Below are 16,103 nucleotides of genomic sequence, written 5' to 3'. Positions count from 1 at the left end.
CGGTACGAAACTATACAGCGTGAATCGTTAGGTCGTTTTATGAAAAAAAGTTCCTATGAACGTATGTCGGGAGTTGCTTTGTTTCTGAGATACAGGGCGATGAAGGTTCAAAAAAATAACGGTATTTTAAAAATACTATAACTATCCTTAAACCGATTTGGTTGAAATTTGGTGCAGTTATTTGAAGTTATAAGACGGTTATTTAGCTGTAACTAGATTGAAATTATTAGGTCCAGTGGCGTGTCAGTGGGCACCACATGCTTATTGTTGAGAAAAAAACAAGGCCAATAATTGTTTTGCAGCTTTTTATTTATTTTTGTATTTAAGCAACTAAAAATACAACTTTTTCGTATCTTATCTTGTTATCTTCATATCTGGCTTTGTTTTCGAGAAAAAAAAATTTAAAGTATCTTTAACTCATTCTAAAAATTATCCATGGACGACAACATAAAATAAAAACCAATTAATTCGATAAACAATTTCGACCTTAAAGTAAATGAGCAAAATGCCTACCTTCTGATAAAATATACGACTGCAAACGATTTGTCATTGAATGTCTGACACGCTCAAAAATACCTGGAGTATCCCTTATGATATTGCAATTGACAATTATCCGATTCCTCGAGTCATTCACATCTAGAACAGGAGTTTTATAAACAAGAGCCTTCAGATGGCCCCATAAATAGTAATCCAGGGGATTCATATCAGGACTGCGAGTTGGCCAATTTTGAGGTCCTGCACGTCCAATCCAGCAATTAGGGTAGATGACGTCGAGATGCTGATGAGCAAGAACACTGAAATGAGCTGGAGCCCCGTCGTGCATAAACCACATGTTGACTTTTACTTGTAGGGGTACTTCTTCTAATAAAGTGGGTAAATGGTGTTGCAAAAAATCCGTGTAGGATTCACCTGTTAATCTTGCCGGTAAAAAAAATGGGCCAATTAAGTAGTCACCAACAATTCCTATCCAAACGATCAGCGAAAATTGTTGCTGAAAATGAGTTTCTCTAATAAGGTGGGGATTTTCGTCGGCCCAAAAAATGATCATTGTGGAAGTTCATAATAGCATCTCTTGAAAAATTTGCCTCGTCCGTAAATAAAATATTTGGTAGGAAATTATTATTGTGTGCCATCGTATGAATCAACCACCTGCAAAACATTAATCTTGGATGAAAATCCCGAGGCAGTAGAGTTTGTACACGCTGTATATGATATGGATGCAGGAGGTTTCTTTTTAGAACTTTCCAAACGGTTTTTAAACTGACTTCAAGCTGCAGTGCAATCTTCCTGATACTATTGGAAGGATCTTCTTCTATCGCATCAAGTATAGCTTCTTCCAGTTCAGGCATTGTTATAGTTTCTGGTCTTCCACCACCCATATTTTTATTAAAACTCCCAGTTTCACATAATCTTGCATGTAGTTTTCTAAATGTTTTTGCACATGGAATTACTCTGTTAGGATATCTGTCCTCGTAAATTCTTCGTGCTTCTTCCGCATTTCCATTTGCTAATCCATAAATAAAGTGCATGTCGGTCATTTCATGGTTAGTAAAATTATTCATGATGGAGTAATGAATCACTGCTAATTCACAGCTGAATTTTACTTATAGCAATTCTATCACTGTCAGCTGGTCTCCAAAGCAGGTAGGTACAAAGGAGGTACTTGAATGGACTTGCCAATTATTTGTCATAAGAAGCAATGTATTTGTTATTTTGTTGTATTTCAAAAATCTGATAACAAAAATCGTAGTTGTAATAAAAAGTTGAATGTTTATTATCATAGTAAACAAGACACAAGAGATCAAGAAGTCGTGCATTGGAGGGTGGACATTTTGCTCATGTACTTTAAGGTCGAAATTGTTTATCGAATTAATTGGTTTTTATTTCATGTTGTCGTCCATGCTTTAAATTTTTTTTTCGAAAACAAAGCCAGATATGAAGATTGTATACGCAACTTTTGAACATATTAAATTATTTTTCGTCTTTTAACTACGTAATTTCAAATTTACATTAACCATACAAAGTCAAGCTTGGCGCCGACGTCGAATGGTCTATCAAGAGTTTGCGTACAAAGAAGCAGACCGGCAACTTCAGCTTTTGCCGTTGCCATGATCGAGGCTCCAGACTTCGTCTAAAAAGTGCTTCTATAATTTCCCCAAAAATATGGGAAAAGTTTCTACAATATAATCTAATTTTCATTACACACCATTAATACCAAGTCTAATGTGTTTGTGCCGAATATAAGTGCGGGCCCGCCAGAAGAAACTCATTTATTCCATCCAAGTGCTCCAAGAGATCAAGGTAGGTGCCATTTTTAATCTTGGTGCTGTATGGTTCGGTTGAAAATTTTATTTTGGAAATTAATGTTAAATTTACGAGAATGAACCCTTGCCTATATAAATAATACAGTCCACTCAATTGCCGTAATATAACAACAACCGTACAAAGATAATAAGACAAGATACGAAAAAGTTGTATTTTTAGTTGCTTAAATATAAAAATAAATAAAAAGCTGCAAAATAATTAATTATTGGCCTTGTTTTTTTTCTCAACAATAAGCATGTGGTGCCCACTGACACGCCACTGGACCTAATAATTTCAATCTAGTTACAGCTAAATAAGCGTCTTATAACTTCAAATAACTGCACCAAATTTCAACCAAATCCGTTTAAGGATAGTTATAGTATTTTTAAAATACCGTTATTTTTTTGAACCTTCATCGCCCTGTATCTCAGAAATAAAGCAACTCCCGACATACGTTCATAGGAACTTTTTTTCATAAAACGACCTAACGATTCACCCTATATAGTTTCGTACACACATTAGGAAACACCCTGTATAAAGAATTGTATAAAAAATATATATATTATATATATTATATACACCATTTGTATAAAGAACCACTTATAGGAAAATTTTGAAAATTTGACAGGGTTCTAATTAATATCGAAAGAATAACTCTGCTAAAATATCTCTAAGATATCACTTCTGGTTATGCAGGAAGTTTTTTTTATACCTTATTTTTATTTGGGTATTAGTAAATGGTTAAATTTTTATGATTTTGCCCCATATCCATCGTGTGCATTGAACAAAGTACATACACATACATATACATACATATACCAAACTAAATATTACACCATGATATCCTATAAGTAAGGAAAAGTGGACTAAATTCTATTACAATTCTAGCAATAAAATGCTCCTTATCTATTCAATATATAAAATTAAAAAGTTTTAACATGTTGACAAAACAGATAACAAATGTAACAACAGTGTTCTTTATATCTTGTACATTTTGGAGTCTATACCACGTGGTAAATTGAAGTGGTTGCTTCCCATAAAACATGCATACAATATTTAAAAGATTATATTTTTTACATTTGTGATATCCTTGTTTGACAAAATTTAGTCAAATAATCTGGACATCACCGTACTCCTTCTATAAAAAAAATGGGAGTGGCGGATGAGTTGTTAAATTGAAGTACCTCGACCCACCCAAATTAATAAATTCACAAACTTACGTTGTACCCTAATTAAAATCTCTCAGGAACCCTAGAATTCTTAAAACACCATCATAACTAAACCCAACCTAAAGTTAATGGAAGTTCTTAAACTGAAGAGGTCAAAAATTAGAATGTAGGTAATATAAATTTGTATTACAAAGTGGCCCGACAGGTAATAAATACTAAACCTTAAGTACTAAGAGTACCGCCCATTCAAGTAAGAAAGGTGAAATTAATTCAGATCCAATACTCTATTATAATCCATTAAAATAGAATTACCTCTAGCTATAAAACACTATTTGTACCAGCAGCAATATATTTTGCCACAAAAGAATCTTACCACCCTTCGAACACCAGATCGTCCGAACGATAAACCTCCCAACAAATACATTGAAAAATGAAAAAAAGCAACAAAAAAAATCACCACTATCCGCACGTGTCAAACTCACAATACGAGACCGTGATTGGTCGACGTATAGTCCCCACAAAACACCTGAAGCAGGTAGAAAGAGAGAGGGTGGTCAGTCAGCGAGTCTACCGTTCTTCAAATGTTTCGTGGTGCTTTAGTTGCTTCAGTCAGTCGCGAGTGGTGAATTAATCGCACGACGAGAGAAGAGAACGATTTTTCTGATATATAATATATACATTTTTTTTTAATTTTTGTGACGAAGTTCATTAAAAGCGATTGTGTTCGGATATGACAGTGGTGTGGTTCTATAGCTGCCCTTTGTGTTGGATTAGGTGGTGACTTCTATGAGTTTTGTGGACTTTTGGAGGTAAATCTTTATAAAATCTTTGCGATGCTTTTTTGTTTTTAAAAATGTTTCAGCAATTTTGAAAATGTGATAAATTCTCAATAAGCTTTGATAGTTGTCAAGTATCTTCATGAGATTCATCTTCTTGTAAATTGTTTACAAAAGCAACAATAATAGTGCTAGAATGAATGCCAAGTATCTTAAATTGTGGTGTTCAAACTCGTTGCGTAAATAGTAGCTTTTTTATGCATTAATTTAATTTTTCCAAGAACTATCGTTCGCTCGATCATATAAAACCTTTGATAAGACTTTAATAAAATACTTAAATTATTTACTTGATTTGGTACTCTTTGAAGATTATTATTTCTCTTACAAATAATAAATTAATTAGCGCGATTTCAGATGTTTAGGTATCTGGACACGATGATTGTTTCCCCAGGCCCCTTCCAAACGGGGTATTATAACGACATTTTTTGTGAATTTATATGAAAAGAAAAGCATCAAGGAAGAAGCTTTTTAAATCTCTTGATAGAAATGTCTATCTTAAGTTTCGTATTTTTAAATAAATGTTTTAAATGCAACTTGCTTTATACAAATCTTGTGTTATTTATTGAACAAAAAGGAAGAAATTATCAACTCTGATTAATCTCAATTGTCTTGCGAATAAAATATCTATATACCCTATCGGATAAAAATAACGCAACTCTTACGCTATTTATAAACTATTTAATTATTAAAAATTAACTTAGTATCAGCAAATATAACTTTATTTAGTTTTAAGTTTAGCAAGTATGCTAAAGCGAAAAACAATTTGGCTGGATTTAAAGCAAATGGTAATGAACGTATTTTCGGTAGGAAAACGTTTGGTTGATATTTCCAGGAGGTACCGAAATCATCTAGAATGCCGAAAATCATGAAGGCATAAAAGAACTTCATTGCTAACATTTCTAAACTGATAGTATGAGAACTGTACAACGAAGATTACGTAAAGCAGACATCCAGCTAAGAAACCGCGAAAGAAATTACCATGCCAGGCTTGAGGTTGCACAACGTCACTGAAATTAGGCAGTGCAAGATTGGAACAAAATATTATTCAGTGACGAAACTTACGTTATAAAATTATGATTTCCCATGAAATAAAGTCTGTTAGGCATCCAGGTAATATGAGCTTCCAACCAAAGTAAACAATACCAACAATAAAACATGTAAACAGGATATACTTCTCCGCTCCAGTTATGTATAGCGGTGCATTGCATATTGTCCATAGGCGGCACTATGGATTGATTGATATACTTTAAAATATTATGTGGTCTTATGCTGAGTGGAAGATACTTTTGCAATTCGTCTTTTACAACGACTCGAAGCATACATCTCGTCTTGTTTCGGAGTGGTTTCAGGAGAACAATATCCAAATCGTCTAATGGCCGGCACAATCACCGGATTTAAACCCTATTGACAATCTGTAGGAAGAGGTTGCGCTTTAAATATGTACCACGTTTTTAGACTAATATTAGTACAAGCAGTCTTGCATTGATAAAATAAATCATATGCAAATTAACTATTTAGCTGATAAATTAAAATCGTTTATTATTTGTTTTTTTTGTTAAATGAAGTAAAATTTTAATTTCATAAAAATTGCTTTACTTTTCTCTCACTTTTATTAAACCGAAAGTTCTTTAATATTTGACAACAATTATATTTAGCCTGTCATTGTTGCAGCATACTATGACTTTTTAAACTACCCAGTGTTTAATTTCGCTAATGTCAATTTTTTTTTCAATAAATAAATACTTGATATTTTCATAAGAGTTGCTTTACTTTTTTCGGATAGTGTATATCAAATATAGAAGCAGATCTCACTTTAAGACATATTTTTTCTAAAGTATACAAAACATTGTCATGACCCAGCTAGCAATGATACGTGAAAAGGTCGTTACAATTGAGTAACATGACGAGAATATGACGTGAAAATGATCTAATACCTAATGCCTCAAACAAAAAACGTCATATATTGATTACTCTAATTTTCTTTAACGTGTTTTTATACAAGTGAAAATTGCGGCATTTGTAGGTAATTTTGCGAGCAATAATTAAAAATACACAGATATAACCAAACGTATGTTTAGGAATATTAAGCAAGTATATTTATACAAACCTTAGATGTTAGAACATTAAAATAAGTTATTAGGACTTAAAAAATGGAAGCACAATATATACCAGCTAGCAGAAAACTACTCTCAAAACTATTTTTAAATAGATGTTATTTATTTATTTAAGACATCAAATGCTCTACAGCATTACGCCCAATTACAGATCTATAAGGCTTTTATGCAAAAAACACATTTAGAATGTCTTAATTATAACTACACTTATTTAAAACTAAAATCTAATTTAATAAAATTGCAGTAATAGTAATGAGGTACATTTTTTATCTCTTAAATCGTACATGTAAAGAAATATAATTTCACTGTATGTTGATTATTTTTCTTGACATTAAATTGGGTATTCCAGGCGTTTCTTTTTTACTTCTTAAGTAAGACTAAAATCCTTTGAGGAGAAATATATTATTTATAAGATTTTTCTACATCTATTTTTCATTGACTACGTAAACACCTAAAATTTTCCATAAACCTAAGATTTAGCTGGAAGCTGGACTTACAAATTGGACTGTTTTGGATCTTAAGTAATAGAGGTCATGAACCAGGGTGGATATTTTTTTGATGGTGTAGGCTTTAATCTATCAAATAGCTCGTATAACTTAAAGTAGAATATTTCATAGGCAACATTAATATAAAATTAATTTGACAGAGGGTACTCGTTTATTTTTAGGATTTCAGTGTAAAGAGCTGGAAAATTATTTATATTCTTAAGGTTGTACATCTCAAAAATACAATAATTTAGTTCTATAGGAAGAGCTGGTACACACCCTAGTAAAAAAGTAATTTTTTCATAGGATCCAACCAGGTTTTCGCCACTAGAGTGGGATTTATTAAAAACGCCTGAAGTTTTATAAGGCGCGGTGAAAGGGTGGGCCATTTTCAGTAGACAAGGGTTATTCCACTATTTTCTAAAAATGTTAACTGTGAAATATAATATTTAAACTGAACCACTTTTTGCTTTTCAGATGTGGTTTTGTTTATTAACGAAAGGTTGGAGATAGTGTGTCATTAAATTTTAAGGTCTTTCGCCTTCTGGTATCCATACATTTTTTTTAAAGTTTGGATTATGTTGTCTGAAGAAGCATGTCTAGTAACAATTAACTGCTTACCTAGGGGTTAAGGCAAAATCAGAAAATATAAAAGCTTATTACTGGAATTAAAACCTTAAAAAACAAAAGAAAACGGTCAGGATATTGCACTAATTGTATTACAAGTTACTTGTAAACTAAGTACTTAAATTAAGTTTTAAAATAATTATAGTTCCTGTCACCATGTTTAAATTAATTAAATAAATTTTAATTAATTATAAAAACAATCCCGAGCCGCACGCATGGATGCCTGTACTAAAGTCACAGCTTCTTTGGATTTTCCGCCATCACATTTTATTATTAATGTTTATATGTGACATTATATGCATAATAGTGTGTTTATACTTTGAGGTTATTAATTACATTAAAGTATGACAATAGATACAAATGAGAAAAAATATCGTCACAATAAGGTAACAGAAGTTTTTGGTTACTTTTGGACCACTGACAAGTGCACACGGGTTATCACCATTTAATGACGTCAATGTGATGAGCCCTTACTAGCTAAGAAAATTTGATATCATAACATTTAAGTCATCTTTTTTTTTCCTAGTATGGTAATGTTCAATAACTTTTTAATTTCGATGTGTGTATTTACTCGAAATAATACGACGCTTTCTCAAAATTTGCTACAAAAGTTAAACCCTTCCCCTATAAACTAATTTATTCATTTGAGTTATTCTACAATTCTATCTATAGATTCTTAAAATTCCAGGCACTCTAATTAAAACTACGCCTTAACTGTCTATACTAATTAATTGATTAATTTATTATTTACATTTTGATTACAATTATTTTACGATTCCAGATACATGCTTCAAATTATACCTTAGCAAAAGCAAAGAGAAAAACCGCGATAAAAGTTAGTTAAATAAAATGAAAAAAGTATAAATGAAACAAATCTAAAACTTTATGAAATAAAATAAAATGAAGGCTAGACCATCAGACAATCTAAAGAGGCGAAGTCAGGTATTCACCTACTGTATATGGTACTTTTTCATTAAAAAGTTTTTCTTTTGAAAATCTTAAGAGATTATTCCTGTTTAATTGTTGATGGTAATTTATTATAAAAGAATCTGTCAGCGTAAGCCTATGCACTAAAACGTTTGGACTCGCAGTTCGTGCATTATGTCCATGAAGCGGTAAAAGGTGTGAAAAACAGTGAACGGAACATAATGTGAAGGGAACATAATGTATTCAAAAATATATATGCCTGAAACTGTTAAAATGTTTAGAGATCTAAATTTTCCTCTATAAAAGTTTCATAATGGAATACCATATAGAACGAGCACTGCTCTGGGATCATCCCACCGCTCCACCATACATTACCATAATAGGTAGTTTTTTCTGCAGATTAACGTAAATAGAATTCAGTTTTTTTGCAGGCTTCTATCTGTGTTTCCCGACTTAAACTGTGATCAATATGGATCCTCAGAAAACTTACAACAGACATGCATTAACGCATTAAAGTAATATTTCACTTTGACACTGTTGGGCGCCAAAATAGTCAACTAACACTTATTGCAATAAATGAAAATACTTTTATATTATAAAAATATCTTTATTTTCCCTCTAATATAATCTAACACTTTAAAGATCAAATTATTTTAACTGACTACGACTACTACCTGCAAGACTAGGTACATACCTATTAATAGAATTAACATACGTATTTTTATATCAAGATTTGAAATTGCAGTATAAAAATAAATCATCTAAATTCACTTTACTTAAAAACACATATTCTGTTAAATTTAAGTTTAATAAATAAGATTATGAAGGATACAATTGATTGCTAGCCACACCAGCCAAGAGCAATATTTGTTCTGTAGAAAGAAATTCTTTAACATCTAAAGAGAAAGATACTAGAAGAAGAAGGCATTTTCGCGTACCTTTAGAATGGTATGCTTTTATCTGCTTTTAGCTATCATTATTTATAGATTTCATTCTATGAGGCAATTGAGTGTTTTTCACCAGTTCAACTTCCAGGAAGATTTTTTTTATTCTAGGTAGTACATCTTACCAAAAGTACCAAGCTTTAAAGCAAAACCTTCAGTTGCTTAATAAAATAAGTTTCTAGCAGGCAGTTGTATTGCAGTGCTTTTAATTAGCTCAAAAAGGGCTGCGGCATAAACATAATTCAACTGCCTGGAATAATTTTTAGAATCTTCCAAATAGTTAATTAATCTGCGTTCAATAAAAAAACTTATTAAGTCCTATCTTAGGTCTATTACATTGCCTTTAAAATAATTTCCATTCGCATGCCATTGCAATAATCTCTGTACGAGTAAACCGTCACCATGTCAGTTTCTTGTTTTGTAAAAACATATCATCTTAGAGATTATATTAAGATATGATTATTTGTATAATCTCACTTTATTCTTTGTAATTATGAGCTCATTTCTCCATATAATGTCCTATCCTCTGATCTGTTAGGTTCTTTGGAGATTGCGAAAGATTTTTCTTTTTTAATATATATAGTCAAATTATACTTTTCTATATGATACTAGGATGGTGAGAACGAAGGAAGCTATTAAATAGCTATTAAAGCTATTACATTTTTTATCCTTGAGAACGTTATACTTCGTATAAATGTATTAGTAGTCTTACGTGCTACGACAATTTTCATTGTTTTTAAGTAGCTCGTAAACGTTAAATCTAAACAACAAATACCAATTACCACAAAATGGTACCTTTACACATGACAGTTTCAACCATTATCGAGTCGGTTTTAACGTTTCAACGTTGATATATTTTAATTGGCTTGATCGATCATATGTCGATTTTTTTGAGTTAAAAAATCTTAGTGGGTTAAATCAATTTAAGGCCCGCCAAATTTAATTGCTCGTTATAAAATAATAAACCTGCAGACATAACAGGCGCGCCTCGCTTTTCCAACATTTAAGTCATAACATTTAAGTCATCTTTTTTTTTCCAAGTATGGTAATGTTCAATAACTTTTTAATTTCGATGTGTGTATTTACTCGAAATAATACGACGCTTTCTCAAAATTTGCTACAAAAGTTAAACCCTTCCCCTATAAACTAATTTATTCATTTGAGTTATTTTACAATTCCATCTATAGATTCTTAAAATTCCAGGCACTCTAATTAAAACTACGCCTTAACTGTCTATACTAATTAATTGATTAACTTATTATTTACATTTTGATTACAATTATTTTACGATTCCAGATACATGCTTCAAATTATACCTTAGAAAAAGCAAAGAGAAAAACCGCGATAAAAGTTAGTTAAATAAAATGAAAAAAGTATAAATGAAACAAATCTAAAACTTTATGAAATAAAATAAAATGAAGGCTAGACCATCAGACAATCTAAAGAGGCAAAGTCAGGTATTCACCTACTGTATATGGTACTTTTTCATTAAAAAGTTTTTCTTTTGAAAATCTTAAGAGATTATTCCTGTTTAATTGTTGATTGACATGCATTAACGCATTAAAGTAATATTTCACTTTGACACTGTTGGGCGCCAAAATAGTCAACTGACACTTATTGCGATAAATGAAAATACTTTTATATTATAAAAATATCTTTATTTTCCCTCTAATATAATCTAACACTTTAAACATTAAATTATTTTAACTGACTACGACTACTACCTGCAAGTCTAGGTACATATTATTTGAATTAACATACGTATTTTTCTATCAAGATTTGAAATTGCAGTATAAAAATAAATCATCTAAATTCACTTTACCTAAAAACACATATTCTGTTATATTAAAGTTTTATAATTGAGAATATGAAGGATACAATTGATTGAAAGCCATACCAGCCAAGAGCAATATTTGTTCTGTAGAAAGAAATTCTTTAACATCTAATGTTGAGAGCAAAGAAACTAGAAGTAGAAGGGATTTTCACGTGCCTTTAGAATGGTGTCCTCTTTTATTAATCTGGTTGGCATTATTTATATGTTTCATTCTATAAGGCAATTGAGTGTTTTTTACCAGTTCAACTTCCAGGAAGATTTTTTTTATTCTAGGCAGTACATCTTATCAAAAGTACCAAGCTTTAAAGCAACCGAAAAGCAAAACCTTCAGTTGCTTAGAAAAAATAAGTTTTTAGCAGGCAGTTGTATTGCAGTGCTTTTAATTAGCTCAAAAAGGGCTGCTGCATAAACATAATTCAACTGCCTGGAAGAATTATTAGAATCTTCCAAGTAACTGTACATTAGTTTGTACTGCAACATTATTTTTATATGCAGATGATTTATCTATTATCATAACAGAAACTATATTATAAATACCTACTAATACTCAGAACTATTAACTGCCTGGAAGAATTTGTAGAATATTCCAAATAGTTAATTGATCTGCGTTCAATAAAAAAACTTATTACGCCCTATCCCTAGCTATTTTATGCTTTTTTATTAGCTGCATTTCTTTTTACCTTTTTTTTTACTGTTGTTATAAGAACGAACGACATGCTTAATTATTTCCGAGGCTTTCTACTTTATCTTCTTCTTCAATTTCTTTTTTCTCTTCTTGTACTTATTCTTCTTCTTGTTAATTTAAGATAAAATCCTAATTATCAACAGAATCTATTGAATAATATATCGGTCCTTACAATATTTGCAGGCAATTCATCATTTATTCTATCAATGTCTTCTCTCTGTTCTCCGCATCTCTGTCTGGCCTATCTTACGATATCTGAAACCTCGTATAATATGCTCTTATATGATCATTTATTTCTTGGTCGCAAAGCATACAATCTTAGAGGTCTGATATTCATTGTTCTCTCAATCGCATCCATCATTATTGGTCGTACGCAGGGTTTATAAAAATCTCACTTTACTTCTTGTACTCGGAAGCTTATTTGTCCATATAATGTCGCACAAGTATCCCAAGATCCTGAAGGATAAAGATCTTCACTCCTAGATTGTTTGGTTGATTGCCGCTAGTATACATCCCTTAGGTTCTTTGGATATAGCAAGTGATTGTATCTTTTCGATATGATATATATGACCAAGTGATTTTTTTCTATAACGACGTCTTTAGTTGTGAGAGTGAAGAATGAGGCTATTCAATTTTGGGTCTCTATAGTTGCGTCATAAGGTTAGCAATAAAAGAACGAATGAAATTCGAATTGTACAAAGAAAAATAATTTAAAGAATTATTGAAATGTAATGTATACGCTTGATTAACGGTTTAGGACGGTTACCATAAATAACCTCAATGAGGGTTCAACTATAGCAAATGCTACCTAATAGACTTTTAAAGCGTTTATTTAGTCCAACAATTTGTTTCTCTAGCCTGGCAATAAGTTAGAGCAACAAAATGTTAAAAACACAAATTGTTGAAAGAGTTGAAGGAGTCTGATGAAACCGTAGCTATGTGTGCCTTCTGTTATATTATTGAAAGTTATTTTTTCAATTCTGGGGTTATCCTTTTCTTAGCTTCGGCTATAATAGAGAATTTTCCACAGTTTTATCTCTTTAAGTTAATTTCTTTATAAAAAGTAGTAGGAACTGCTAGATGGCGAAATTAAACCGGCAAAACGTCGAATTAATAGTGCTTTATTCCTACTCCTAAGTTCCTACGAAACCTAACGTTTTACAAAGAAATTATTTCTTATATGACTGTAATTATTCTAATGACCTGACTCACTTGACTTGTAAATTGAAGATACTTTAACTAATTACAATTCTACTAAAAAATACCATTTGAGAGCGCATTATTAATTCATTTAACTAATATGTTATGACGATTGTTTTTATTAATTAGTTTAAAATTATTTTTAATGTTTCGTCTGTTCGTTTAAGCTATTTTTTACAAGAAAACTAATAGTTCTTAATTAACTTCATTCGACAAACTTTATAGTCACTAGTAGTTGCAGATACTGTAAAAAGAAGAACAAAGGTTTGACAGTGAAAAAAATAAATAAAGCAATCTTCATCCAAAAATCCCTCTACTAGAACTGAGTATCTATTATTCGAAATACCGTCACTGAACGTGAACCTGACCCTTTACAAGCCACCATGAACAGAAAAACCCGAGTGTTTCCATACATACATAAAAGGTGCCATATAAAGAAAAAAAATCAACAGGTACCAAGTCTGGCAGACTGCTGGGCACCACCGTCTAGAGATCTCTGTAATCGGCAAGATCAAGTTGCCATATATATAATAAACACGACGTTCAATTGTTTTCCATCTCGGCTAATTGTCGTGCGGACACAAAAGGAGACGGCGTAATGAAAATAGTCAATAGGAGTCAGATCGGGCAGGTTGTTGGCACTTTTTTTGGTTTTTGCCTTTTTTTTTAATTGGAAAATTGGAATCGACAGGTGTCTCGGCTATGTAACGGATGTCGTAACTACATATATGGAATCTTGGTGAAGGAATGAATAAGAGAGGTTTTTTATGCTGATAGAGGTCTTTTGTTTCCTTAATTTTAGAATATTGTCTGAAATTACAGGAAAATTGCATTCCTTTATACTTTTAATCAAGAAGGTAGACCATAATAGAATTAGATTCTGCAAGACAATATTTAGTTCATGTCACCATGTTAGTTTTTTGTTTTTTAAAAACATATAAACTTAGAGATATTAAGATATGATTATTTGTATAATCTGACTTTAATCTTTGTAATTATGAGCTCATTTCTCCATATAATGTTCTATCCTCCTATCTGGTTCTTTGGAGTTTGCGAAAGATTTTTCTTTTTTAATATATATAGTCAAATTGTATTTTCCTATATGGTACTAGGATCGTGAGAAGGAAGGATACAGCTATTAAATTTTTCATCCTTGAGAACGTTATACTTCGTATAAATGTATTAGTAGTCTTACATGTTACGACTTATTTAAGCAATTTTCATTGTTTTTATGTCACGTTAAATCTAAACAACAAATACCAATTACCACAAAATGGTACGTTTACACATGACAGTTCCAACCATTATCGAGCTGGTTTTAATATTTCAACGTTGATATATTTGAATCGGCTTGATCGATCATATGTCGATTTTTTTCAGTTAAAAAATTTTAGTGGGTTAAATCAATTTAAGGCCCGCCAAATTTAATTGCTCGTTATAAAATAATAAACCTGCAGACATAACAGGCGCGCCTCGCTTTTCCAACTAATTTTCCTCGAATTTTCTAAAAATATGCGGCGTACGTGATGTTTGCCCGATCGATCCGACCAATTTCGATTAGCAAATATACAATCGGACCAGAAATTGCACTTTTTTTTGCGACCTACGTGTTAGTGCTTTCGGGAAATTTCAATTTATCCAGAAAGGGGATTTTTGCGTCGCAGATGCCGGATCAAAAAAAAACAGACTGACGTATTATATTTTTAAGCAATTTCTTACTTATACTTTTCCTTTTAAGTTACTCAGATGATACTTGTAATGCAGAACTGTGGGAACCTTTCAATTGAATGCTATGGGAACTACTTAGAAGGTTGTATCTTAGAAGACTAGAATCGTTCCAAAACACACGAGAACGGCAATTAGGTTGCTCAAGGAATAAAATTCCTTCCATACACCATATGTTCACTGAGAATCTCTCAATACTATGGTACTATAACTGCTTCCGAATTAAATAATCATCTATGTGAGTTTTATCTTGATTACACACGTTTAGTGAAGGTTTTGGAGATATAGTGGAACGCAGCATGGACCTAATGGATATAAGATCTATAATTTGAGAGTTCCTTGTATCCAGATTCTGGAAAAGTACACGTATGGAGACACCTGAGACAAGATCACCATCATATTCCAAAGCTTTTACTGTACTGTTAGGAATATCGTTGGAGAACTTGATGCTAAGTGTGCAACGAGCTTGATTTTTAACTTATGTATATCTATTATTTTTAAATTAAATATTTAAATTGCATTTGAAACTGTGTAACAACAAAATGGTGCAATGAGACACAATATAGCCTAATCTCTTTTGGTCTAAATATAAATTAATTAATTAATTAAATTTCATTAATTTAATCTTTTTAACGTTTGGCTTTTCTCCTTCTATCTTATGTTTCCAAAAATTACTTGCCAAACCATCACATCATTTTACTATTTTAAAAGCAGCTTTATATAAAGTAATCGGAAATAAAATTAAGTATGAGTAAGTTCCCTTATTACCTAGTTTACATCTTTTCGTAGTATTCAAAACTTTTCACTTTTTCATCTCAAGAATTTTTAGAATCTTTCAAATTTTTCAAATTTTTAAGTAACATTCGTGATATTGAATAAGGTATTCATAATCAATTATAACTGTTGATGAACATCAAAAACATATTAGGCAAATAATTGGATCAGTAGATGAAAGATCATTCTTAAAAGCTACAAGAAGCATGTTTAAGTGTGCTCAGAAATGCACTGAAAAATATGGCAATGTTTTTGCTTATTTATTGTAAATTTAGTAGGTTTACTTGATCTTATTTTTATATTTCAAAGCCAATTTTTAAGTTTGATAAATTTATTAATATCACTATAATTTTGTTATTTTTAGGTTATATAGAGACACAAGAATAAGTGACTTTGCTCAGTCTAAATGGAATATTCCGGTATTTAAAAAAAGTTTATGTGTGTGAATCAGAGAATACATTCTAAAGAATGGTGTTGAT

The 16,103-nt window shown here is 31.3% G+C and overlaps 1 protein-coding gene across 2 annotated transcripts in view; it reads left to right on the top strand.

The window, feature by feature from the left end:
- LOC126738617 (protein decapentaplegic) overlaps positions 1 to 16,103 on the top strand; it is an 80,695-nt gene that overhangs the window by 42,946 nt on the left and 21,646 nt on the right. Inside the window, exon 1 of one of the 2 annotated variants that reach the window (XM_050444036.1) lies at positions 4,061 to 4,282. The exons of the other annotated variant lie outside the window; for it this stretch is intronic. The gene's annotated coding sequence lies outside the window, so the exon portion shown is untranslated. Of the gene's footprint in view, positions 1 to 4,060; positions 4,283 to 16,103 lie in introns of those variants that run through there. 2 annotated transcript variants of the gene reach the window in all.

Source organism: Anthonomus grandis, chromosome 7 (assembly GCF_022605725.1).
Source record: "Anthonomus grandis grandis chromosome 7, icAntGran1.3, whole genome shotgun sequence".
NCBI lineage: Eukaryota > Metazoa > Arthropoda > Insecta > Coleoptera > Curculionidae > Anthonomus > Anthonomus grandis.
The sequence above is the reverse complement of the archived record's forward strand: the minus strand, read 5'-3'. Positions and strand labels throughout refer to the sequence as shown.